Raw genomic sequence first — 19,930 nt, forward strand, 5'->3', positions numbered from 1 at the left:
TTGATTTTGTATAGGACTAGCCCTAGAATGAAGGATATGGAGAAGGTTGCATGTAAGAGACCTCTTATGAAGAAAGTTTAGGAGTATTGATTGATAATTGGTTGTGATTTGGTTTTGATTCTAATGCTTAGTCCAGACTGAGTTCTATGATCATATATCAAAAATATTGGAGCTTATTTTATCCTTCATTTTTGTGGTACTGCTAGGATAAATGCATCCCTCCTACAGTTGATCTAAGCTCCTAATTTGAGCCAGTCTCAAGTTCATCTAAGCTCCAGATTTATGTAATTTTGTGGTAGCTCTGAACTTCTTAGGCTGAATTTTGGCCCCCTCTTGAGGCTAAAGTATGTTTTGACCTTTTTCTGAGGCTTATTTCAGCCCTTTCCAAGACAACTCCAAGGTCGAACCTAAATCCATTTCTAGGTTGTAATTTAGCTATTGTAGAGGCAGAATCCTACAACCATATAAAGCATACCTAAGCCATATCTTGAAGTATTTTAGCCTATGACTTTCTAATATTGTAAGTGATTACTTGTTTTTCTTTCTAAGGTAAATTTCAAGAAGAGAAGGTTCGTTATCTAGAACTGTTAAAACGCCTTATCCGAGACAAAATGAGGTCTATTGAGAGGCCCTATCTTAGAAAGTCTTAAGTTTGTACATGCTGACTTTTGAGGAGGAGATTGGAAGAATGTATAAGGGTGGTTAAACTGCAATCTTTATGAAAAATGAAAGGGTAGATTAAGGTGAGAATGTGATGAGTCTCTTTTTCTAAGATCAAATTTCAGGCTAGTAGAAGTAGACCTTAGGGTTAACTAGTGGCACATTGGTTTCAACATATGGAAACAGTTTAAGATCAAGTGTTGCGGTGACAACAAAATTTTTAATGAATGCAGTGTTGTGTTCAATGACATAGTTCCAATGAAAGTGTCATGATAGTGATTTGTTGAAGATGATTGAGAATTGTTGTAACTGGACCATTGCCCCTCGTACGAAAGCCCAAAATCATTATTCCATATATTATTATTAAGTGTGACAAGGTGGTGCTAGACAAGGAATTTGTAGCTTCCTTTAGGAGGTTATTGCCTCTTTCCAGTCGATGCTAATAAACCAAGGGTTGTAGCTACTTCTAGTAGTTCCTGGTAAATAAGAAGAGGTTGTAGCTCCTTCTAGTAGTGGTTGATAAAACTGGAAGTTGTATTTTCCTTCAAGGTATAAATACAAATTTCATATATATCTTGGGTACCTTTAATGTGTTGTGAGTGGTTAATGCTTAGTGATCCTTAAATTGTTAAATTTTTGAAATATTGATTCACCCCCACTCTAAGTATTTCCAACATAGTATTCACCTCGGTAGTGACTGAAAATGTTTTTTCAAGCCAATGTGGTCCCTTTCTTAAATATCCACACATTCTTATAAACTAAACTATAATAAAATCAATGACAACAGTAATGGATTTACGCAATGTGGGTCTCTTCTGAATCTATTCGGGCTAGGTCCCACTATGGTTCTCTGCGCTTTAGGGGATCTCACCCTTTTATCATGAAATTTCTTTGTTCAGGAGCAAACTTCAATTCAAATCGATCTAGGGTATATTTGATATTGAACCCATATCAATTTACTAACTAGTTCCAAACTTTTGGTCTAATAATTCCTGCCTCTCATCTTTGAGATCTAGTGTCTCACCAGGAGTAGACTAGTCCTGGTTCATTTGAACTTCGTCACATGGCTGGGTGGTTGTATACACTAGTCCCAACACCATGTCTCCCTCTCAAACAAAATTCATAATTGGAAATAACTCTTGTCTCCCCCTAGGTTTACTAGATTTGTGGCCCCCCTACAAATGTTCAAAAAATCTCAGTGGCACATTTTGACAACACCCTAGCTCACATTTAGCCCCTCTAACGAAACATGGTGAAAATGATAATATAACAGCGTTGCATGAACAAAATAAACAACACATATCTATCAAAAATACATATTTCATATATTCCAAATAAATCGGCTACACGTACAACCTCTCTAGGTGATGTAGGAAAAATTGGCTTTTCCTGCTATGTTCACTTCCATGAACCTGAAATCTTAAGAATATTAAGAATCCTACAGAAATATAATTATTTAGGCCGTTAATTATTACAATCATATAAAGAGATTCATTAATAGACATGCATAGATACTACACAATCCATAAGCATGTAAAAATTCCATTCTGAAACCAAATTTATATGTACATGTTTCGCATGATTATACATTCATTTGGCCATCAGTTGTCCCCTTAGGCTCACAATATTTATAATAACATATAGAGAAAAAATATTTTTTCCTAAATCCATAAATAAATCCACAAACAATTCATGCTTCTCAAGGTAGACTCACTTTTGCCTTATTGACAAAATCTTGGCTATCCATAGCTTTTATAAATCCTATAAGCACCCCAATAGTTTTTAAGATTTCTAAACTTTTTGTTATCCTAACAACTTTCTAATTGCTACCAATATTTTTTCTCCTACAACCTCTCATGATTTATTTCCTAAATTTTTCATGCCTTAAAAGGAAGATTTTCTTCTTATCTACTAAATCTTATCTCTATCTATAGTTCTTTAAGAAATAAAGAAATTAAAATGATTTACAATAAGGAAATTTCCATGTTGAAACCTTGTTTGGGGCTTTATCTCCAAAAATATTGATGAATTGGAAGCTATAATGATCCTGCATCACTAGGCCTGAGACCCTCGGGGCATGATGTCTATGTTATATTACCAACTCTCCTGAAATGCTCGCAAGTTGACCATATAACAAGAAAATGAAACCCTAATTAGGAATGATGTCCTCTTGCCATGTTATGGCTTCAAATATGTTTATATTTTTATCAAAATAGGGGAAATTGTGTCCTCTCTCTACAACTACCATGTTTTTCCTTTAGAAACTTCTAAAAACCAAATTTTGATTTTGGGGGGCTGGGGGGGGCACGGGGGGTTAGGCCCCTGCATCATACTCGCATAGTATAAAAATATGCATGATATCTTGATCATGTTCCTTCATCAGTGGATATCATTCATCTCCAACCTATGTCTTCTTTCTTCTCATGTATTGTTAATTTCCCTTATGTGTACAACAATGAAATTATGATTCAAAGTGTGTAGATACATCGTCATCTAGAAGATTGTAGTTATTTGTAACATGCCCAAACCATTGTGATATGAGATTCTTTTGATTTATAACCTGAATTGTAATCAAATTTTCAAGACAAGGGTATTTTACTGAAATTATTGAGTGTCACTTTCTTTCAGTCACGAATTACAGAAGAGTTTTTTGAATTTGATTGTGAAACTCACATTCCTGGGTCCACAGAGATCTAATATCTGAGATTTGAAATTTTATGAGTACCCTTTTTTGTGATGATTGGATGAAACTTTAGTTATGCATTTATTAATGAATCTTTGTCTCACTCTGTATTTTTTATCATTAAAAAGTATATGATTATGGACAGTAACATTTGGGGTATATGTTTGAAATCCCAATTTATAAATGGTTTAAATTGTTGATATCACCATAAGCCTTTATTTATTATTGGAATTCAATGGAACAATATTTGTAGGGACTTTAACATAATTATATCATTATATTGTTTCAGTTCTTTTTCCAGAGTCTTCACTAATGATTTGAATTCAAGCACTATCTCATGTAATTTATATTTAAATGATTAATCCTTAAAGAAATCAAAGTGCACATTTGGATTCATATGCCCAGGGCTTTGGAAATTGAATTCCTTTTCCTACATAGAAACAAAGTTTGGTTTATGAAATTTGTATTAGGCTTCCCTAAACCTATGATACACATCACATTTTTTTTGAAAAGAATCATCAAATTATTAGTATGTAACCCTCTAGGTAATTATCAATGAAATAATGTTTAATGCTTGGGGAGTTACAGAACCTATGTTACTGTTTGGTTTATGAGAGTGAAGTTTCTAACAATGATGATTTGATATATACCCTAAGTCTTTAGATGAGAATGGATTGATGAGGGTTCGAATTGAAGATGGAGAATCTGGTCATTTAACATAATTATGTAGCTTTTCGTATGAAAGTCATCATTTGTAGCGACTAATCACTTCCATAATTTATAATTGATTAAGTTTAATTGGTTGTATGCAAATTTGAGGAAAGAACTGGATCTAAGCAAAACCATTTCTTTATGATTACACATCTACATTGGGTTGAATTGTTCCCTAGATTAGATTTAAAGCATAGTCTTTTTATTTCTTATTTGATGTCGCATAGAAGTAATGGGAAGTAAGATCAAGTGTAGTCCTTTTGATGATTATTAATGAGCTAGAGTCCAGATTCCCAGTAATTAGGGTTTGCAATTCAACTGCCAATAGCTAGGTTTTTCTCTTTGGTTGTCAATAGTTATATTTTTCCCTTTAATAAGGGTTTATCTTTAATTGACAATAGTTATATTTTTCTCTTTAATTAGGATTTGATTTCCATTTATTGAGTAGATAGGATTTGTATTTGCCTTTCGATTATCAGCTAGGGTTTGCTTTCTACTACTAGTAACTATAGGATGAGTGTTTGAAATAGATAGGTTTTTGTTTCTAAATATATTTTTTGAGTGCAATATCAAAGCAGGGTGTAGGAATGTGAGGTGTGAGAAGTTTCCTAACAAATTAAGGTTTTTTGTAGGTTTTTGGTCTTTATCTGACATTTCCAATGTTGCGTCTTAAAGGCAACGAACCCTAGATTAAAATTAAATGTTGGTAATTCATATACCCTATATTGCACCCAACATGTTGGCATCATTGTCAGGGAGGCACTTAGGGGATTGACCTTGGTGACCTGCTACAGTTTGGTTGCTCTTTACCTAGTTTTTCTTGCAAGTTTTCTTTATTTCTTTCCTACATATTTTTTCTTTTTCATTTCTAGGGCTTTGTAAGAACCCCCTATATATACTAATCCATATGTTGACAAAATACACTAGCTAGCTTGTTGAAAATAAAAAATGGTATTTCAAGGCATTTTTCAACAAGGATTTTCAGGCTAATATCAATCATACAATGCACCTATTTTACTAATCAATTGATGGGAACAGTCAAAGAAGGAGTCTCAAAGAAGTGCATGGATAACATATTTTATTTTGGCATGAAACAAAGCATATCGTTACCTTTGAATCCCCTATCAAATTGTTATAGCTCCAATTCTCACTCTTATGGTTTGTGATGTTGTACTCATGGCCTAGGGCAACCCCTCCTTCCAGACCTGGTCCTAAAATTTAAAAAACAGTGTTTTATCCCTTATACACGACATTGCCCTGAGTTAAACGCGTGTATACGCAGGTTTGTGTATATCCAACCCGCGTATATGTATTAAAACACTTAAAAAAATATAAAATTCCTTATTTTCGAGCGGAGATCGCGGGTTTTACCTGCTGATCACCTGTTAGTGCCCGTGGCCCAACTGTTCCCAACCAACTCCCAACTAAAAAACTACTTTGGGAGAGGTATAAAAAGACCTCAAAGGGAAGGCCTAAAGGAGGAGAGAGGAGAGAGAAAGGTTATTATGCTGAGATTTTTCCCCTGACCAGGTCTGAAGTCCCTTGTGCCTTCTGCACTTCCCCCATTTGTCCAAGAAACCTTTGTTTCCTTGTGTGTTGATGTTCATCCACCATTTATGACATCATGGAGAGAGTCATGGAAGGAGTTTGTTAAAGGCTTGAGGCTGGAATGGATCCGGAAGGAAGCTTTGCTTGGAGCCTGCTGAAGGTGATTCAGGTGAAAATATTCCCTTTTTATGTACTTTATTTGTCTATAATAAAAGAAACACGTGTCTTGGTTCCCAAAATGAATGTTCTTTATGTTAATGATATTCATGTTTAGAATTCATATGTAAATGGTTATTTGGATTTCGTAACTAACTACCTTTATTTATAACATGAAGATGGTTCCTTTATAAGTCTTTGTCCATATACTATTGTGTTCTTTGAATTGGTTGTTTTGCAGGACAAAAGAGAAGAAGGGAACTCCAAGAAGGGTTTGGACCCTAAAGGTATTCTCAAACGTAGGACCTAAGGTACATACCCTTTACAATAGAATTTGCTTATAATAGCATAATGGCTGTGTGAATGTGTGCTTCTTTGAATAGACAACTTTCAGTCTGCTAGGGTTTCAACCCAAAAATCCCTAGGGGAACATTTCCCTCCATCAGAATTGACGACTCCACTGGGGACAACACTCTTTTTGTTACTAGTTTGGGTGTTTTTCAAGCCAATCAGGGCTCAGCTGCCTGTTTGTTTACTGTTGCTGTCTGGTCTATTTTTGGACTTTAAGTTTTGCCAGTTTCTTCAGTTTGTTTTTTATCTTTCTTGAACCTTTTATATACATTGTTTTTCTTAGTTACAGAGGCGTATGTACGCATGTTTCTTTAAGTGAATCCGCGTATACGTAGGTTTCCTTAGTTACAGTAGCGTATACACACATTTTGTACATAAGTACAGTTGCGTATATCTTTCAGTTTTCAATATTGATAAATCTTTTTGTCTCTGAAGGTCTGTCTGGTAGTTTGAGTCAGTCTGAAACAGTCATTTTCCAGTATCAGTTATCTGTTTTACAGCGAGCATCTTGTTCCGAATTCTGTCTGATTATAAGAAGTATTGGTCTTGTTTTTTGTTGATTGCAAGCGTCATCGTTTTTTGCTAAAGAACGCAAGATTTCTTGCTATGAATCTTGGCTGCTCTGATTTATCAGGGTAGGAAGATTGATCTCAATCTTTGTGTTAACCTTGCTTTTGGTGACTTTTTGTTTGCTTGACAAAAACCGCTTTTGTGACCATCCACTTCTTTGTTTCATGAAAAGTTGTTGATTGACACTTTCTTGGAATTAGTCTTTTTGATCTTTTTGGTTTTCATTTCCAAAGCTTTCATTATTGCTTTTGATTGTTAAGAGCACTTTTTAACACATTTATTTTTGTTCAGTTTTCATCCGTTGTGTGGGGCAAACTTGCAAAAGTGTTTGATTGCCTATTCTTCAATCACAAGTTTCAGGGTTGTTGAGAGCATTTTTTGAAAAGACTCTTTTGTTGTTGCTTTTGAAGAAAATCTTTTGAAAAACTTAGTTTTGCTTTCTTGAACTTGGTTTTCATTTGGTTTCCTATTAGTGAGTGAAAGTGCTTTATGTTTGTCTTAGAACTTGTTTTTAGTGTTTAGACAAAATGAATTGTAGCATCTCATATTCCATCTAGACATTTTAAGTGGCAAGGTAAAGATTGATAATAAAGCAACTTTCATTTTTTGTTTTTAGAGTAGTTTTAAATCTTGCATCTACATATATTTCTTGCATTAGGATAGATTTGCATCCCCTTTTAGGCATACATAGCTTTGTTAGCTTTTGTGAGTGTGAAGCGTGAATTAACGAAAAGAAAAGAAAATTTTGTTTTATTAGAAGTTCCTCTGAACCCTATAGAAATTGCTCTTCATCGAAAAACGAAAAAGTGCATGTGCATGTAGTTAAGTTTTTATTAATTTCTTTTGCGTCAAAAAACACCACTAGTTTCACTTCCGTTACCTTGTGACTTAAAGAACAACCTATTTTAAAATCAAGCGCTAACTAAAATTCACTAGAACTTTTTGTTTTAGTCAGTTACACCAACAAGTTTAGGATTTTAGGGCCTTGGATTAGGCGAGTGGAGAGTTAACTCTCCAAGGCCATATAAACGTCAAACGTAGGAGTCTGAATAACGAGAGAAAATCCAATAGCATTAGGAAGACCAGGAAAGCTCCGGATCTGGGAGTTAAGCACGAGGGTCTGTGAAGACAGGGAAGAGAGATACCCCCTCTCCTACTTGTCCGAACTTACCTCATGACTGTTCCGCCTGGCTTCTACGACGAGTTGGTATCCATAGTTGCTACTCCTAGGGATCTACACAGGTGGCTGCGGAGGGGAATCCCGTGGCACCTGAGGTCGACGTTGCATCACTCTCGACAGTACTACTGGAGGGCACCCTTGCGAAGCTTGGGGGCTTGCACCAGCGCAGGCTGTTGTTAGGAGGTCAGCGTAACTTCCTCTGATACCTTCGCTGATAGGACTGGGCCCTCATCATCCTAGACTATCTTCGGAAGGCCCCTTAATTTCACTTTGTTGTATTTTGGTGTTCGGTCCTAATCACTCGGAGCGGAAATACTTGGAAGTTGTTTGACTGGCTGTTATCTTTAGGGACTATATAGTGTGTGCTCTGTGCTCTTAGTTGGCTTAGCTTTCAATTTTTTGAGTCTTTAGTTAAATCATAACAAAAAATTCAAAGTGGCTGACAGATCTCCCAGACGGTCTCGAAGACTTCGTGGTCTTTCACCACCAAGTTTAGAGCCTTCTCCTAGAAGGCACAGAGGCAATACTCTCCAGTCCTTTCTCGAGTTCTCTTTCAAGCGGAGAATAACATAGAGGTAGAAGAACTCTCAGAGTCGTTAGCTGCTCTGAATTCTCCACTGCCATCTAGTCATCTAGACGTATTGCAATACGTTGGGACTCTGACACATAGACCGTCAAGTCCAGGTTAGGCTACGCGCTTACCATCGATGACCACTACTGGAAGCATGGCTTCTACAAGTGCTACGACTATGAAAACTCCAACATGGGTGCAAGGAGGAGGAACGATTTCCATCACCTCTGCTTCCTTGTTTGGATCTTTTGCTAGCACATCTTTAGTTGGGCCTACCTCCATTCCGTCCATGAGTGGAAATGCCCAAACCAATGCTTTTGGTATTGGATTCTTCCCATTTGGCACCCACTGACAGAGTATTCCATTGGTTCCGTTTAGTGCCGCTACGTCCATGATGGGCGGATCGGCTTCATTCCAGGGTTTTCCTTTCGGAAGTGGTCATATACCACATTCCAACCCGACGATAGGATCCATGCCTTTTTCTTCTGTAGTACAAAGCAACAATCCTTTCCAAGGTTGGAATAAACCTTGGGTTAGTGGCGTGGGAAAAGGGAATCCGTTTATCGGCCAACAAGGGAATAGGCCGTACTCCACGGTTAGTTTGTTTCAAAGTATTCCTCCCCTACCTTAGGCTTGGAATCCTTATCAGGGTTATCAACTCCTTATAATCCTTTAGGAGGAAACTTTGTTGGTTATGGAGGTTTTGCGATCAGGGTTGGTCAAACTCCGAATTTTGCTGGATCACAAGGCTTGCCTTTTGGTTCAGCCGGTTCTACGGGTTACTTCAGGCATCCTGGTGCCTCCCAAAATCCAGGACAATCTTTTCAGAACTTTGGGAGTTCTGCCCATTCTGGGTGGAATCCCCAAGGTCCTCCTAGGCTTCCGTTTTTGGCAACGTTGAACTTGCCAAATCTCACTAAGTTAACAAATGACCCAATCAAATACAATCCGGCCTAGCCTCCGGTCCCAACCAAACTCCCTTCAGACATTCCAAAATTCGAAGGGAAGAGCGGTGAAGACCCAGGCGACCATGTAACCACATTCCATTTGTGGTGCTCATCTAAATCCCTTATCGATGATTCGATTAGGTTGAGACTCTTTCAGCGCACCTTGACTGGTAATGCGGCCAAATGGTATATAGAGTTGCCAAGGGGTAGCTTCACATCTTTCGCTGACTTAGCCAATATTTTCTTAAATCATTTCCAGTTGCCTGTCCGCTATGATGTCGGAACTGAACTTTGGGCCACTTTTCGTCAGGATAAGGCAACTCACATTTTTGATCATATTTAGGAATGGAGACGGAGAAAGAGGCTCATCAAAGCCGAAATCCCTCCGGAGTACCGTCTCGAGTGGTTTTTGAAATCTTTACAACTCGAGATCTCCAAGGATGTCTCCATGTCTGGGGTCTATTCTAAGGAGCAAGCCATTTTTAGGGCCCAACAATTAGAATTAATCTACTCTCAGTCTGGGATCCTACAAAAATACTTGCTAGATGCTCCTGGCTCTAAGGTTGACGTAGCTACGTCGAAGCGAGGTCCGCAAGCGGATGGTATCGTCGGGTCAGTAGATACAACTACCGTGAACTTGTTGAATCAATTGCAGCAGTTGTCCTTACAAACTGCTTCTAACAACTAAGTCACATCGTCTAATCCCCCGGCTTCCCAAACTTCTTCAATTAATGTCGTCCAATCTGATAACCCCAAAGGAAATCAAAATTCCAATTGGAAAAAGAAAGGACGAGGTAAGAAAAAGAACCAGGATGGGAAGCCTGATGCAAATAAATCCGGCAACAACGCTGGTGGTGGTAGAAATGAGCCGAGAAAGAAAGTCAAGTTTCCATGTAAGTTGTGCAGTGGAGACCACTTAACTCATCTCTGCCCTAAGATTGAAGATGCTCAGTGCTTGTTAGGACAGCAAGGGACTTCTAGTTCTCAAGCTGTGTTAACTAACCCATTTCCCCAAGGGCAGCAACTTCTTGCTGGCGTGAGTTCAAACCCTGGAACCTCCACAGGGGGCAACCAGGAAGGGGAAAAATCATCGAATGTTTTCATGATGGGTTCTAACGTCCATGTGACTACTCGGTCACATGATTATGGTGAAGCCGAAACTTCCAAGGACAAGACTATTCCCGGAAGTACTGACCTTCATATTGAGCGACCCCCTGTTGAGACTATACCAAAGATACTGAAAGGTTCCGCTAAACGCGCGATGATTAATCCTAATGCTAGGACTGCCCAGAATTACTCCATTGTGGAGGATCTGGCTCAGAGTCCATGCGCCATGTCCGCTTTAGAGGTTCTCTAGTCGTGTCCCACTCAGAGAAGTGCTTTACTTTCCGCGATTGGGGCAGTTGATCCAACTAACTCTTTAGTGCTCACTTTTGACATGTTAAATGTCAAAAAGCGACTCCCTCATCATATGGCTTTCCAAATAAAGTATACATACTAGAAAATCAATATTTTTCGTACTATTATAGATGAAGGAGCTTCCACATGCGTCATGTCGATGTCATGTTGGAAGGCTATTGGATCGCCTTCGGTTGTTCCTTCACCCACCGTCTTGACTGCATTTGATGGTCATTCTCATAAGCCGCATTGGATTATCCCGACCTTTCTTATATGTTTTGGGGGGAAGGTCATCAATATTGAAGTAGAGGTCATAGATGCTAACCTATACTATAATATCCTATTAGGAAGGAACTGGGTATACGAAATGAACGTCGTTGTTTCGACTCTGTTTTGTGTCATTTGCTTTCCTCATGAGGGGAAAATCGTTAAGGTTGATCAATTGGACTATTGTCCAGTCAATCCTCAAGAAAGCTCTGACTCTACTGTTCCTTTAGTGGATAACCCTCGCCCGCCTACTGAGAATTGATGAGTGGGAATGTATTCATCATTGATGGGTACCTTTGATCTTCCCTCTCCTTTCGCTGAAATCAATGCCATTTCATCATCTAAGGAGTCCCCTCGAGAATATTTCTTCCGAACTCATTATTTTTTAGACCCTTGGACCTTGCCTTCACCTACGACCACATTAGTTGAAGGAAAAGTAAATGGAATGGCATTCCCTATATCTACAGCTGAGCTTAGATATCAGTCTATCGTAGACTCTACAGACAACCACCCTGCTCCTTTTTCCGAAGAGGAGTTAGATGGTGATGTGGCTCCAGCTTGGAGCCTTGATTCTACCTCTACCTTGGACTGCTTAGATATGGTTGTACCTTCTGAAGAAGCAATCCTCGAAGCAATGATGGGTATAGATCGACCTTGGGAAGACTTACACCATCGTTCGTACTTTCTTCCTCCATTGCAGGAAGTAGAATCTAGATTCTCCGAGCTCTTTACTTGTGATGTTTGTACGGTGTCAAATCCTTTGGCTCCAGAACACATTCGTGCCGAAGGTAATATGTCAGTAATTTCAAAAACGATACCTATAAACATCTCTAGGGACCCTAACGTCATCAAGAATCTCTTCATCGGAATTGAGTGTTCCCCTTAAGAAATTCAAATTTACATCGACCTATTTAAGGAATTTCGAGATGTATTTTCTTGGTCTTATGAGGAAATGCATGGCATTAATCCTTCTATAGTTCAGCATGAGATCAAGATGTATGAGAACGCCAAACTGGTTCGTCAAAGGCTTCGACCGGTTAACCCTATAAAAGCAGCAACTATCAAAGCTGAAGTTGAGAAGCAGCTAAAGGTGGGTTTTATATACCTTGTTCCTCTTACTGATTAGGTTTCTAATCCAGTCCCTGCGGATAAAAAGCAAGGAACAATCTGAGTATACATCGATTTTAGGGACTTAAACAAGGCTTGTCCGAAAGATAATTAGCCCACGCCATTCATTGATCAGATTATCGACGAGTGTGCTGGTAATGATATTTTTTCCTTCATGGATGGTTTTTCGGGTTATAATCAAATTTCTATCCATCCTAAAGATCAACATAAGACAGCCTTTATATGTCCCTGGGGTACCTTTGCATATAGAAAGATGCCTTTTGGTCTTAAAAATGCTGGAGCCACTTTTCAGCGGGTCATGTCATATGCTTTCCACGACATCAAACATGTCATCGAGGCATACTTGGATGATCTCACTGCTCGTTCTCGAAAGAGAACTGATCAACTTAGTCATCTTCGATTGGTTTTCGAGCGATGTCATTTTTATAAAATATGGTTGAATCCCAACAAGTGCGTTTTCGCGGTAACGTCCGGTCGGTTGTTAGGGTTCATCGTGTCCAATGAAGGGATTTGGGTCGATCCCTTCAAGGTTGAGGCAATAGTTCAGTTGCCTCCCCCGTCCTCGATTCAAAAACTTCAAAGTCTTCAAGGGAAGGCTAATTTCTTAAGACGGTTTATAGCAAACAATGCCGAGATCACTAAAGGGTTCATGCGTTTGCTACGGAAAGGAGTTCTATTTGTGTGGGACGACTTTGTGTAGCGGTCGTTTGATGCTTTGAAAAAGGCATTAGTCTCTGCCCCGCTTTTGAGTCCACCGGATTATGGTAGAGACTTCCTTTTATATCTCGCGGCAGCAGAATCAACCATTGGTATGGTTCTTGTTCAGGAGGACGATGCTCTCACTGAGCATGTGATTTATTATTTGAGCAGAGGCTTAATAGGTCCTGAACTTTGCTATTCTCCGGTTGAGAAGTTGGCTTTGGCAGTTGTCCATGTTGTCCAGCGGCTCCATCATTATATTCTGCTACACAAAACTTTTGTCTTAGCGGCAGTCAATCCATTTCAATTTGTCCTCAGTAGGCGAGTGATTGGGGGCAAATATAATCGATGGATAGTCATTTTGCAAGAATTCAATCTCGAGTTCTTGTCTGCCAAGTCTAAGAAATCCATGGTTTTCGCAGAGCTAATTTTTGAGCTACCTTGTGGAGAGGATACTGTTTATGAGGAAAGTTTTCCCGATGAACATTTATTCCTCATCTCTTCACTCGACCCTTGGTATGGAGATATCATTGTCTATCTCCAGACTTCGAAGTTTCCCTCTACTTTCTCCAAGGATGAACATCGAAAATTACGTCACCTGGCTAAAAACTATGTTATCATTGGTGACACATTATACCGTCGAGGGGTTGATTCAATCCTTTGACGGTGTTTAACCTTAGAGGAAGCAGAGTCAGTGCTCAATGACTGCCACATTGGAGCTTGTGGTGGTCATCTATCAGGGCTTGCTACAGCCCAGCGCATCTTACGTGCTGGCTATTTTTTGCCTTCACTCTTTAAAGAATGTGTGGAAGCGGTTAAACGCTGTTACCTGTGTCAAATTTTTACTCGAAAGATGCGCGCGCATCCAGCTCCTCCTTTTTCCGTTGTCATCGTCGGTCCCTTTACTAAGTGGGGTATTGATTTTACAACTTGTAATCTGCCTTCAGCGGCGAATCACAGGTACATTATCGTGGCCGTAGACTACTTTACGAAGTGGGCTGAGGCCATGCCTACTTTACGAAGTGGGTATCCCAAGAGAGATTTTCACTGACCATTGCAGTCATTTTCAGAATCAACTGATGTCCGAATTGGCTCTCAAATTGGGTTCCACCAAGAGCACTCCTCTCCTTATTATCCTCAGGCCAATGGACAGGTCTAGGCAGTCAATAAAACTTTTAAGACGATACTCCAACGGACAATCAATAAAAATCGGTCCAATTGGCATGTTATGTTGTATTCGGCCTTTGGGCACACCGAACCTCTCTGAAAACGGCTACTGGTTTTACACATTTTCAGTTGGTTTATGGGATGGAATCTATCTTTCTGGTTGAATGTGAAATTCCATCTCTTAAATTCGTTGTTGAGCTCCTTCCAGAGACTTCGAGTCTCGAAGAGCGCTTACTTCACTTGGAATATCTCGATGAGTAGTGTCGAGATTCCGCCATGATGAATGAGGCTCATAAGAAAAGGGTTAAAACGTAGTATGATAAATCTGTCCGTCCTCAAGTCTTTTCTGAAGGTGACCTTGTCCTGGTCTATGACCAAGATAAAGACACCTTGGGGGCAGGAAAATTTAAGCCTATGTGGTACGGTCCTTTCATTATTAAACGAGTTTTAGAAAAAGGGTCGTATGAGTTAATCGACTTTGAAGGAAACAAGCTGGCGGAGCCCCAAAACGGGCTCTACTTAAAGAAGTACTTTGCTTAGTTTTGGCCAGGCAATGGATTCTTTGTACTTTATGTATATTTGTACATATATCGTCGAGAGTTTTCTGATATCAACACTTTTTGGTCTGCTGTGGTAGGTGTTGATGGATGATTTGGTCTATTTTGGGTTCGCCGATGGTGCTAGTCGACACACTCGGAATGTCGCTTCCGCAGCTTGGGTACTCTATTATCCAACTGGTCAATTGATGGCATCAAGAGGCATGTGTATCGGTCCTGCTTCAAACAATATGGCTGAGTATACTGCCGTTATTAATTTGTTATCTGAGGCAATCTCTCATGGGATCGACTCGTTGGTAGTGTATCTTGATTCTCAATTGATAGTGTCTCAATTAAATAACATTTATCGGGTACGGGATCCATCTTTATATCGCCAGTATTTAAGGGTGAGGTTGTTGCAAAGATCATTTACTTATATTAATTATTTTCACATTCCAAGATCTCATAATTGGTTAGCTGATTTTATCGCTAATCAGGCATTAGACTGGCACATCAATCATTCATCATAATAAAATCAAGCATCAAAAAGTCAAATTGTATGTATATATATATATATATATATAGATAGATATATATCGTAAAGTGTCTCGAGTGTACATATGTGTGTCCAAAAATATACAAAATTGGGACTCAAATGCCCATAATCATGTCTGGCATATCTAATGCCTCGGCTCAGGATGAGCGTCTAAGTATGCAACTATCGCAGTGGCCACACGCCAAAAAGTGCGAACCTAGTCACGTGGCATGCCAACCACATGACGCTGCATATCCTCAGGAAGGTCCTCTATGACGGCCATCGGTACTCGGCAGCTCAGTCTTGCCAAGTGTCACTGGACGTTGTTTAGAGTTTGTTTTGTATAAGTAGCCGCCTCTTCGGCTCCTCGGTTCCGCCGTCCATGCCATGGGAACCCATCTGGTCGTACTGGCCCAATGTCTGGAACATGATCATCATATCAGTCATTTGAATCTCATCAAAAATATTTTTCAAAATACAACATTATATTTGAAAAATCCAAAAAAAATCATAAAATCAAAAAATTCTTACCAATCTCGCCCCATGCTGTGTTCGGTGGTAACACTAGATCAGGATCTCCTTGGAAATCTAGCCCAGGATAGGGATAGTCATCCACGGCGATGATCTGCTGATCCCACCATGTGAAGAAATCATCGTCAAAGGCAGTCCTTGGGACCTCCCCACCCCCCAAACGTTTCATCAGATCGGCCCACCGGCCCATGCGTGGATCGCGTGCGGTGCTGATGGAAACTGCTACCCTGGGGCGGAGTGCGGGAACCTTTTCGAAAAAGAAAGTACACAGGATAGTCCCATATACAAAGTTCTTGGTCTGTCCCCTCCTGATAGAAGTGAGATGGCTCTTCATGTTGGCCAGAAGAGGAGCACACCAGTCAAACACAGTAGTGAGACAGTCAACTGCCACGCTCATGGTGACCCGTGATGCCTGATTCAAAGAGGATGATCCGTTCAATCGAGCTATGGTGAACAAGATTATCCTAAGTGACAAACTTGCCACATGTGTGATGGAAATCTGGCTCCCAACCTTCTTGGGATGTCTCGAGCAGTATATCTGTACATAGTCCTTTATCGAGAGGCTACTCCGTGTCCTGCCTCGGGAATGTACTACCTCTCCCCTTCGGGAAAGGCCCGTGATAAAATAGATATCCTCCACTTCTACCCTGAGCGGCATCTGATCAATCATAAAGGCTTCCTCCTCGACGTCCCAATAATCAATGAGCATCTCAAGCAGACGCGTGTTCGCTTTCATATATGGTAGTTTGAAAAATTTAAGCAAATTGCATCCCCGTAGGGCATCTAATGCTTCTGGACTGTTCATAACTTCATTATCTACTACTGCGTGCTCTCTTTCACGCCACTTGACAGGCATCCTGAGAAAAAATCGATTTAAAACTGTTAGTTTTTGTTTAAAAATGGTTCGCGGCATATACGTGGGTCCTTGTGCACACAGTCGCGTATAGGGCCCGCATGTACGCGGGTTCAATATTACCAACCCGCGTATACGCCGTGAGGAAATTTTTGACAAAAGTTAAATGGTGAAACATCAATCAAAAATCTTAAAACCTGTCACAATCAATTGCAAGATAAGTATAAGAGTTACCTGGAGGATTTTGACGAATTTGAACGGTTGAATCTAGCTGTGGGAAGTTTGCTCCTTTTGCTCCAAAACCTTTGCTCTCAAACTCAAATGGTAAAAATGGTGAGTCCAAAATGCTTTTTATAAGTTTTGAAAATGTAAAAAAATTTCAAAATTTTATTTTGTTTGGCCTCATGTCACTTTTAACTTGGGAGCTTGGAATGTCGAGAGTGGTGTGTTTTTCAAGACATTTTGGACGTTTTTCAATTTCGAGACGGTTCGATGACTGCTGACCCATCATGGCAGGTATCATTTTCTCACTGGCATATAGGTTAGGGACACCATTTTTTCCGTTGCATTATACATACTAGCCTCCATTTGCCGATACATCTGCCATAGGGTCGATCCCATCGTGTTATGGTTCGTAAGCCATTTTCACTCGCCGATTCTTTAAATCATGACATGATGGTAGAGCCATCCTTTACATGGGCATCGTAGTTAGCACCTCACTGACATTTATTGCCCATGGTGCTCCATTGAGTAGTCTCGGGAGTCCTCTGTAGTCCCTCCATGACTTATGCGTTGAAAACTCATTCCTCTTAGCTTCTCCACTTTGTTCTGGCCTTATACCCTAGAGGCTCCTTTGTGTTGAGTTGTACTACTGCATTGCATGTTGACCACTTGCACCTTTTGGCCTAGAGCCAGCTTCACTTGGAATCGTGTTTAAGCCAACGTTTGACCATGATGACTGCAAAATCGACCTTGCATACCTTTGACTTCTGCAGCTTGACACACCTTGACCCATGGAAGGAACACAGCTTTGAGTGTCACTGACTAGTTTTCACCTCCCTGCATTGAGCATAGGAACGTTCCATTCCCAGGAACTAGATCATATATTTCACCGACACTCATTCTTTCCACTGTACCATAGCATTCTTTTTATTCTTTTTCCAACTTAACAGAAAAAGACAAAAAAAATAAATATTCCAAAAAAGAGCGGGAACGGGGACAATATTTCCATTTATTGTTGGCAGCTAGAGTCAATCTTGTTGCCCTTGAACAAAGCACTCAAAACAAAGTCTCCTCCGCATGGGTGGGATTTAGTTTGACTTAGGTACGCCATAACCTTGTTATTGAGTCAGTTCTCCCTCGATTACTTATCTCTTCCAATCATATGGAGGGTTCGTTCGTGCCTCCTGCATGGCGAACTTATACAGAGTCATCATATGCTGCCACATAGTCACATTGAGTCGTGCTTTTGTTCAAGGGAAGTTAGCCTGAGTCGGCCTCTTTGCGGTGTCTCTTGACTCATTTTTCATTCGGCCATCCCTGGTTGTTAGTGTCATGTCTATCATCACATCAGTTATATTGGTCCTTTACTCGTTCCGATTTGAGAAGGTCCCCATTGACTTCTTGCTGGCGGGTCTTGTCCTTATCGACGACGACACCTTGCTCTGAGCACAGGCCTAGAGCCACACCCTGGCCCTATTTTCATTATTGATAGGTCACCTTGTGCTCAGCATCGATCAGTATCATGGGTCTTTGACTGAGTGGTTTCCCTTGTGTTCGACATCATCGTACATTATCACACATTGGGATTCGTGCAGTACCTTGGTTTCCATTTGACCCTATTGATGGATACCTCGCCTCTGTGTCAGCTTTCATTATTGGTTGGCTCAGAGGGTTTCTGTCGTGAGCTAGCAACATCTTGTGTACGCCGGAAACTTACTTTGGTTGGGTTACTACATCTTTTTCGTCCGATTCCTTCCACATTATTGGCCTAAGGGTTACACTCGCACTAGATTGATGAAGGATGACTTAATGCCTTCCTTCTAGCGGATCTTTCCCTATCGACTCCGGCTCATTGCTCTGGGGCAAAGATCTAGAGTCCATTTGACAGTACCTTGGGGTTTGCAGTCATTAGTGGTAGATCCTTCGCTATCGACAGTGGGAAATCATCATTGTCTCCTGATCGATATATTCTTACAGGTGTTCGACTCCAGCTCATCTATTCACACTTGTTAGATTGTACTCGGTACCTTGACACTCATTATCATTATCGGTGAGTAGTCTCGCGTTTGTTAACGGTATAAATCAATGACTGGTAATCAAACGATTTCTCACATGGTCGACTTCAGATCATTTATTCCCATGGTGTAGAAATGTACCACGGCGGTCGGTGAAGACCTCAGGTTGTATCAGCATTCATTGGTTCACTTGACAGTTGCTCCTGTTGCTACTAGTTGATACCACTCCACCTTATATGTTGTAGTTAGTCATGGTGACATTCTATATGCTAGCACCTGAGTTTGCAGTGTAGTACCATCCTATTCCATCATGTTCAGTTGGTACCTTTTGGGATTAGTCTTTGATATCAGCGATCTGTTGCATCTTTCAGCATCATTGACAGTCTTATATGTGATATTCAGACATGTACTTGTTTATTATGATCAGATGCTCCATTATGTTCAGTAATTTATACTTATATACTTAGTGGATCCGCTTGTACTTGATATGCGGACATGATTTACTTTTTCTGAGCATGGGTATGCCCGCCTCAAGTAGTGTTTCTTTCTGATCTCCTTTGGTGGCTTGGCAGGCTGAATTCTGGTGAAGTCCTCCTCAGTTTTTGATAGACTTCCTTTCCATGTACTCGCATAATATATTTCAGCCATCATGTACTCCTTCTGACCTCTTATATTAGGGGGCATCTGTTATAGCTCCAAATATCACTCTTATGGTTTGTGATGCTGTACTCATGGCCTAGGGAAACCCCTCCTTCGAGACCTGGTCCTAAAATTTAAAAAACAGTGTTTTATCCCTTATACGCGACATTGCCCTGAGTTAAACGCGTGTATACGGGAGTCTGTGTATATCCAACCCGTGTATATGTATTAAAACACTTAAAAAAATATAAAATTCCTTATTTTCGGGTGGAGATTGCGGGTTTTACCTGTTGATCACCTGTTAGTGCCCGTGGCCCAACTGTTCCCAACCAACTCCCAACTAAAAAACTACTTTGGGAGAGGTATAAAAAGACCTCAAGGGGAAGGCCTAAAGGAGGAGAGAGGAGAGGGAAAGGTTATTATGCTGAGATTTTTCCCCTGGCCAGGTCTGAAGTCCCTTGTGCCTTCTGCACTTCCCCCGTTTGTCCAGGAAACCTTTGTTTCCTTGTGTGTTGATGTTCATCCACCATTTATGACATCATGGAGAGAGTCATGGAAGGAGT

Source organism: Pinus tabuliformis, chromosome 5_1 (assembly GCF_031772625.1).
Source record: "Pinus tabuliformis cultivar Carrire ecotype Pingquan chromosome 5_1, CPIR1, whole genome shotgun sequence".
NCBI lineage: Eukaryota > Viridiplantae > Streptophyta > Pinopsida > Pinales > Pinaceae > Pinus > Pinus tabuliformis.